This window comes from Sarcophilus harrisii, chromosome 3, assembly GCF_902635505.1.
Source record: "Sarcophilus harrisii chromosome 3, mSarHar1.11, whole genome shotgun sequence".
Classification (NCBI taxonomy): domain Eukaryota; kingdom Metazoa; phylum Chordata; class Mammalia; order Dasyuromorphia; family Dasyuridae; genus Sarcophilus; species Sarcophilus harrisii.
This window is the reverse complement of record NC_045428.1, coordinates 210383239-210392490: the sequence shown is the minus strand read 5'-3', so window position 1 is coordinate 210392490 and position 9252 is coordinate 210383239.

Below are 9252 nucleotides of genomic sequence, written 5' to 3'. Positions count from 1 at the left end.
TTGATCCAGTGTGCTATCCGCCTCTGCTTTATGGGAGAATTTATCCCATTCACATTTACAGTTAAAATTACTAATTCTATATTTCCTGCCATCATAATATCTTCGGATTATGCTTTTCTTTTTCTTGCCTCCCCTTACCCTTTTCCCTAATATTAAACTTATGGGCCCTACTTGCATCACACAGCTCTCTCTCTTTAGGAGCCCTCCCTCCTCCTTTTGAATGCCTTCCACTTTCTTGTACTCTTCCCTTATTACTCTTTTTCCTTTTCCCCTTTTCTCTCCCACTTTTTAATGAGGTGAGAGGAGATTCTCTATAAAATAAATATGTCAATTATTTTTTCTTTGAGCCAACTCTGATGAGAGTAAAATTCACACAATGTTTCTCCCCCTCTCTAAGTTCCCTGAAATATGATAGGTTTACTTTGTCTCATTGTGGGATGTAGTTTCGCTCTTTTTATGTCCCCTTTTCCCTTTTCCTGACACTATCCCCTTTCCATTTCTACTTCCATTTTTTATGATATATCAGTAAAATCAAATTATACATCTGGTTTTTATGTATATCCACAACAGAAATGGAGGTCTCAAGCGTTCCTTTTATCTTTTTCTGCTTCTCCTGAGCCCTATGGTTGGAGATCAAATTTTTTGTTTCGATCTGTTTCTTTCCTTAGAAACAAATGAAATTCCTCTGTTTCATTAAATATCCATCTTCTTCCCTGGAAAAAACTGCTCAGCTTAGCTGGATAGTTTATTCTTGGTTGCAGTCCAAGTTCTTTTGCCTTTCCGAATATCAGATTCCAGGCCCTTCCATCCTTTAATGTGGAGGCAGCCAGATCTTGAGTGACCCTTACTGTGGAACCTCGGTATTTGAATTGCTTTTTCCTTCCTGCTTGTAATATTTTTTCTTTAGTCTGATAGTTCTGAAATTTGGCCACAATATTCCTTGGAGTTTTTCTTTTAGGGTCTTTTCCAGAAGGTCTTCAATGAATTCTTTCAGCACCTATTTTACTTTCTGGTTCTATTACTTCTGGGCATTTTTCTTTGATGATTTCCTGTACAATAGTATCTAGGCTCTTTTTTTCATCATAATTTTTGGGAAGTCTAATGGTCCTCAGGTTATCTCTCCTGGATCTATTTTCCAGGTCTGTTGTTTTTCCAAGTAAATATTTGACGTTTTTTCCCTAATCTTTCATTTTTTTGGTTTTGCTTGACTGATTCTTGATGTCTCAATGAATCAGTCATTTCTATTTGTTCAGTTCTGATTTTTAGTGAGTTATTTTCTTCATTAGCTTTTTTTACTTCTTTTTGTATATGTCCAATTGAGTTTTTAAATGAGTTGTTTTGCTCTATGGAATTTTTTTCCATTTCACTAATTTTTTTTTTAGTGAGTTATTTTCTTTTTCTAATTCACAAATCCTTTCTTGGGAATTCTTTACCTTTTCCTATTCATCAGTTCTGTTTCCCTGAACTTCTTGGGTATTTTTTTTTCATATATTCTATTTACTTCTTTAACTTCTTTCTTATTTATTTTGTGGTTTGATTTATTTAATTCTGAGAGAGCAAGGTTGGGATCTCCTACTACTATAGTTTTGCTCTCTATTTTTTCTTGCAATTCTCTTAATTTCTCCTTTAGAAAGTTAAATGCAACACCACTTGGTGCATATATGTTTAATAATGATATTGCTTCATTATTTATGGTACCTATAAAGACAAAAAGATACCTATGGTATCTTTTTATGCTTCTCCTGAATTCTATATTTGGAGGTCAAAGTTTTTGTTTAGCTCTGGTCTTTTCATCAAAAATAAATGGAATTCAGTTTCATTGAATGTCCATCTTCTTTCCTAAAAGAAAATCCTCCATTTAGCAAGGTGATTTATTCTAGGCTGCATTCCAAGTTCCTTTGCCTCTTGGAATATCAAATTCCAGGCTATTTGATTCTTTAAATTGGAAGCTACTATGTCCTGAGTAATACTTATTCTGGTTCCTCTGTATTTGAATTGTTTCTTTCTGGCTGCTGCTTATAATATTTTTTCCTTGGTTCAATAGTTTTGAAATTTAGCCATGACATTCCTTGGGGTTTTCATTTTGGGGTTTCTTTCAGGAGGTGTTTGATGAATTCTTTCAATGATTATTTTACCTTCTGATTCTATGACATCTGGGCAGTTCTCTTCGATGATTTCCTAAAAGATAATGTCTAGGATCTTTTTTTCATCATGGATTTCAGGGAGTCCAATAATCCTTAGATTGTCTCTCCTACATCTATTTTCTGGGTCAGTTGTTTTTCCAAATTATATTACATTTTTTCTTTTTTCTTTTTTTGGTTTTGGTTGACTGATTCTTGTTGTCTCATTGAGTCATTCATTTCCTTGGGTTCAGTTCTGAATTTTAGTGAATTTTTTCTTAATTTACTTTTTTTAAATTTCTTATTATATTTGTCCAATTGAATTTTTAAATGAGTTGTTTTGTTCTATGGAATTTTTTTCCATGTCACAAATTCTGTTTTTAAAGTGTTATTTTGTTTTTCTGTTTCACAAATTCTGTTTTTTTGAGAGTTGTTTTCTTTTTCCATTTTATCTAATCCATCTTTTAATGAATTATATGCCTTTTCCAAACCATCTTGCAAAGTTTTCTTTTCTTTTCCCCATTTTTCTTCTAATTCTCTTTTAAGATCCTTTTTAATTTCTTCTAAGAGAGCCTTGTGTGATAGGAAACACATTATATCACTTTTTGGAACTTCATCTGGAGATGATCTGCTTTCAGTCTCCTCAGGGTTTGAAATCTGTCTTCTATTTCTCCATAAAAGCTATCTATGGTCAGAGTTTCCTTTACTTTTTTACTCATTTAAAAAAAAATACGATGTGCTTTTAAGTCAGGGACAGTTTTCCAAGCTTCCTCTACAAGTGGCGGCTTCCTGTATAAGTGGCTGTAGCTGTGCTGAGTCAGTGTTGATTTACTCCCTGGGTGAGCATGGCCACATCCTGTGAGATTCTGGTGGTTCCAGATTCACTATTTACCTTTTGCGTTTGTGTTGGATGTTTTATAACTTCTCTGTTAATGTACTAGCTTGCAACCAGAGCAGAGTGACCTACATTGCTATAGATTTCTCCCTGTTGATTCTCCACACTGCAGAGTCTGCACTGCCCCCTGAGTCTACATTACCCTGGCTCTGCACTGTCAGTTCTGGTGTCTGTGCTCAGCCTGCTTTTGCTTGGCTGCCTCCCTCCCAATCCAATGGAAACAGACTTTTTTCACATATCTTTGATATTATCTTCTTCTGGTAATTTGTTGTACTCCCAATATCCGTGAATTCTGCCAGTCCAGAACTAATTCAGAGGCTGGATTTGCTAAATAGTCTGAGAGTTGGAGGAGAAGGTCAAAAAGAAATGTGTGTCCTCTCCACCATCTTCAGCTTGAGTGATTTTCAAAAAAGCATTCATACAGTTCATCTCTCCACTAATACACTAAGCTAGAAAGACCAAAAAGAGCTTGAATTCTGCTATCCAGGGTCTTCTAGAACCCAGAGTTTGGCAGGAGTAACATTCTATTGATTCCTTCTATGCATGTCTGGCTATTTTTTTCTTAAAAGAAATTAAGTATATCCTTAAGTTGTAGTTAGCTCAGAGAATTAAAGGTTCAGGCTCTTGATATCACTTCCCTGTCACATAAGTCTAACAAAGCAGCCACAAGAACTCCATAATGCTTTTTGCCACTTAACAAGTGAATGAATAATGATGGACTCTTAGGCAAAGAAACCACCCCATAGAATTGACTTGAAACATCCTCATTGTTTCTCCTTGTTTTATATGTGCTTCTCTTGCTGTATTTAGGTAAATCTCCTATTGTTAACTCTTGAATGGCATCTCAGTATCTCATTTTGGTCTAACATAACCTGTACTACTAGGAGATTCGTTTGATTCCGGCCCATATTAGAGCACTGTCACAGGCATGCTACAATGACAAAAAAAAAAAAAAAAAAAAAAAAAAAAAAAAAGACAGACGTCTAGTACATGCATTTATTTTTCAAAAAAAAAAAAATCAGATATAACAACTCTGCAATGCAGATGTCCAAAATACCATGACCAATTTCACATGTGACTGTCAGGATGTTTTTGACAGTTGATAAAGACTTGATGACTTTTGGCAACAGCAAGATTTCTTGATGTTACCTAGAGAACTAATGGGATAACTGCTGGGTCACATCCAAGGAGCTGACATAGGGATACAGTGAAATGACAAGCCACTGCTGTTATAGGGTGTCTTTGTGAATTCTGGATGTTTGATCCCCTGGTAGCTTCATTAGCATAATGGAAAGTAGGATTTATTCTGTGCTGGTTAAGTGGTTTTAAAAGGACTGATTATATGATGCTCTCCTTGGAGTATTAATTTAGCCTTGAAATTCTTCAAGGCACCAAGGGGACTTGGTTAAATGGAACTATAAAGTGGGTTGCTGAGGTTCTCCTGAGGAGAAGAGATGTAATTTCAAACTATTTGAAATAATAATGACTCAACAATCCATTGCCTAGGCTTTTAAATATTGACAACATATTCTGTTTGACCATATTACTTTTTTAAAAAGCAATAAGAAAATTAAAATGGATATAGCCCCTCAGTGACTGGTGTTTGGGGAGCAATTGGCTGGAATGTGATGACAAGTTGACACTCTGACTTTGTTTGCTTTACTAACTGCATAGATGATATAAAATCATTTTCTGTACTCTCATAATTCAAAGTATTTAAGCCAATTGCCTTTCTGATGTTTCATCTGTGTTGAGAGAACAGCATCCTTTTGTTCTAGTTCTTAAACATCAAGTTAAATTATGTCCTGACTCATTAAAAGATAAGACCTTGGTATTTTTTTTCAATTCTTTCTTATAAGATCAAAGCTAGAAATATTGTTTAGGAATATGAATTCCTAAAAAGAGGGAGTACACCAAATTTGTCTAAACATAAGACCTATATCTCCCCTGACATTTGGCATGTTAAGAATGTTTGTAATTAAAGACATTTTTCAGTGCATACTTACATGTATTTTTATTCATTTCAAATAGATCTCACTTTAGGTATGTATCCTGTTTTCATTTTATTATACAAACACGTGTATATAACTCTTTTCAGGATAAATAGTTTAAGTTAATTTGTGACATTTCTATCTACAATAAAAAGTTAACTAAAATAGGGCTGAGATATTAAAAATATGATTTCAATACACAGAAGGGTGGTGTACTGTAAAGAAAGCTAGGCTTGGAGTCAGGAATACCTGAATTTAAATTCATTTCATATATTAACTGTATGGTACTTGAAAAGTTTCTTTTTGAACTATAATTTCCAAATTTGTTAAATAAGAGAAATAATAGCTGGAGCACCCGGAGGGTTGCTGTTAAGTTCAAATGAGATAAGAAAGGGAAAGCACTTTGTAAACCTTAAAATAGCAAATCAATGTCAACTAATACTATATGTCTAGAATAATTTCTTGTACAGTCCTTGTCTTGAACCTTTTAATGCCTTAAGTGAGATGGAAACTCCACACAAAGCATTTATAAATATACACAGCCTCTTTCATCATAAAGTAGATAATTTTGGCTTAATAAATTCAAACACTTTCATCTTATTTATAAGTAAATATTATTTCCTAAAACTATTTTTGATAATTACGTATAAATTGAGGTGATTAGAGGACACAGACTAGTTACTATCAGAGTAAGGCTAGATGTATTAAGTATTGGAGCAATCATAGAATATTTTCTAGGGGGCATGGTTTCATTCCCCTAAATGTAGAAATTATTAAAAGGGAACAAACTTAAACGGATCAATTGGCATTTACTAAGAAACTAATATAAGCCAGGTATTGAGCTATGCTCTGCAGATACAAAGAAAGACAACTCGAGAAACAAAACAAAATAATGAATTGTCTAATAAAGGAGTGAAAGGAAGGAAGGAAGGAAGGAAGGAAGGAAGGAAGGAAGGAAGAAAACAAATGCGGAATAGGCCATACCATGCTATGTTGCTACATTTCATCTAAAAGACAATGAAATTATAATACACTTATGAGACAAATTTGCAAGTAATAGCCTGTTTGAATTTTGTTTTAATAAATTGTTGCCAATCTCAGTGGTAACATAGACAATACAAACTGAAAATTTGTTTCAGAGGACAAGCAATCTTTAACTAGCATAGTGCCTAGAATATAGGTAGGTGCTTAATAAATGTTTATTAAATGAAAGGATGAATGGATGAAAATTAAATTGGTCATTATTTGACTGACCTCCTTTGAAAAATATGCAAAGCAATATTCTAATTCAGAACAATAAATAAACTACTTTGTGTTCTAGATTTTTTTAAGTTGGAAATGTATTCTTCTTACATTTATTATTTAAACATGTGTTGAGATTATAACAATTTTACTTAAAAATAAAATCCAACTGATATAAGGAGTTATTCCTATTTTGTATACTATTTTTTGTATACTAAGAATTGAATCATAGTATAGTAGATTAAAATTTCCCCTAACTTTTGCTCTTTTTATAATTGAGAAATATCAACCAACATGAACATTTCCATATAAAAGAAGAATAGTAAATAATGATTGCACTATGAATGCACTATATACAGCTTTGTATTTTTAAAGTAAATAAGAAATTGATCATATTAGATAAAAGTTGTCAAATCATTTGTAATTCTCTTTGAACTTTCTTCTGTTGTCTTTTTTGCATTTAAAAAATGTCTGTGGACTTTTTTTTGAAAGGGGAGCAAGGAATTACTATAATTAGCCCAGCCATTTACATCTCATAACTCTTAGACATCCCTTATACAAATCTTTCCTTATAACAAATAGCAATAGTCAAACAAAATAATCCCAAATGTTGGCCAAATCTAAATATATTCTTACTATCAAAAGATAGGAAGCATGTTTGATCATGCACTTTCTGTGGTTATGGTTATATAATTTGTTTATGAAGAGGTTCAATTCTGCTTTGTTCATAGAGAACAATACTTTCTCTAATAAGTGGGATCTTGTGCTGGGTGGTCCTGTGCCAGTGAGTCCCATGTCACACAATCAATTGTAAAGTTCTTAAGAGAGACTTGGCAGTCTCCTGCCATCATTTTTTCTGACCACTATGTGAGTGCTTGACTTCTTAGAGTTCCCTGACTCTCATAACATAACTACATAATAAAAGATTTAAGTCAATACCTATTATCTTCCAGACCATTATGCAGGGTTTGCTACAGTTTTGTTGAACAATGTATTTTTAGACAAATAATCAATATCTTTGAGTTTATTGAACACTATATTGTTACTAGGTTAATTTGCTTCTTGACCTTTTATCTCTAATCTCTTCCTCTGATCAACATTTCTTTTCATAAATCAGTGCCTAGTAGTTTGGGTGATTACTGCATTGTAATACAACTTGATCACTTCCTTCTCATTTTTAGTCATTACTCTGCTTCAGATTCTTGATCTTTTCTTTGTTCAGATTAATATTATTAGTCTTGTTAGTCTATAAAGTATGCATAAACTAACTTAAGTCATATTGTCATTTTTATCATATCAGCTTCATCCAAACATGAATGATTACTCTCTCCAATTATTTAAAAATACCACACTTCTCAAAGGTGTTTCCCTGCCTTCACAGGAATAGTCAACAGGAGATTGCTTCTCTAATGCCTTCAGAAGTACTTTACACTTTTTAAGTGAATAACTTGTCTTTTCATTTTTTAAAAAAAGTACAGCTTACTTCCCCATACTTTTTCTAATTTCATTACCTGACCTGGAAAAAAGAATACTTCTCTCAAAAGAATTATATGTTCTTTTATAGCTGCTAAATTGTAAGTAGGGTTCTGGAACAATCTTCTCCCCTCTATCTCACTCCTAATAAATGCTCTATTTTTGTCAGTATAATTTAATTAATATTAAATATTTTGTATGTAGGAGTTCATACTGATGCTCCTCTATGAAATTGGAGAAAATATTAATGTCATCCATCACAGCAGTAGAGTTAACATTGTTAATAATTCTATCTATTCTCTTCTCTGTGTGTATAAAGATAGTCATTATATGTATGTTTTATACATATGTATAAAAATTCCAGGAGCGTGTAAGTCCCAGGAGTGAACAGAAAATTATTTACCATAGGATTACACTTATTAGAATATTTAATTATCTACATCCTTTTGCATGGTTCACTATCACAATGGGTCCCTAGACTTCCATTAACATTTTGGGATTCTAGTCATAAGTCTAAAGAGTCCTCTCTTATCAAGATGAAATTTGCTTTTTACCTGTTAGAACAAGTTCAGATTGTTCTGGATCACCTCGATGCATAATAAATATATTTAAGCATTTAGCCTATCCAAAATTACATGAGAAAAAGTGGAATCATTTGTTATGACATGTATCAAGACCTATGTCATATTTATCTTGCTGCATTATTCTCTTCTGTTTCTTCACAAATAATTTTAATGATTGAGTATATTTATTTCTGATTTCATAAATTATCATTGATCCTTTTTTTTTTCATTACTTGTCATCATTTTAAGATTGCTAGACAATGAATGTATAGCTGGGAAACTTAGACTATGTGATTGATGATTGATGGCTATAGATACAGGCTGTAATTGTCCATTAATTTCACACTGCCTTGAAAAAAATATTTTGAGTGGGAAATTTCTGAAGAATGCACAGATGCAACTCAGTTCACAGATGTGTGAGTAAGACTATTTTGAGGTGCTTTCTGTTAATACAAAATTATTTTTAAAGATGATATGATTAGATGCAGAAAAGATGCCCATGTTTGAAAATATAACCAGGTAACTAAATAGTCCCCAATTTAAAAAATTTTACTTCTATATTATTAAAATAAAATTTGACATATACAAGTCAAATACATGAGCATTTACTTATTTATAAATAATATGTAATGTACTATTTTAATAATTTAGCCTTTCCACTATACAGTATACAAAAATGAACAATAAAATTAAGATACAAATGAAATATTGAAAAATATTTTATGTATTAAAATATAAAATGTCTTCATAAAAGTATGATTAATATTCAATATGACTGAATATGCTTTATTTTTTAAAATGTTTTGTATAGCAATTTTGAAAGCCTGATTCTAAGTTACATTTATTTCAATACTTGTTTTTAACAGCTGTAAAAGGTCCTTCATAAAGACATGAATATCCAAAGTACATGACAGACCATAGTTAATAAATCATAGTATTTATGTTTCAGTCCCATTCACTAATTATGC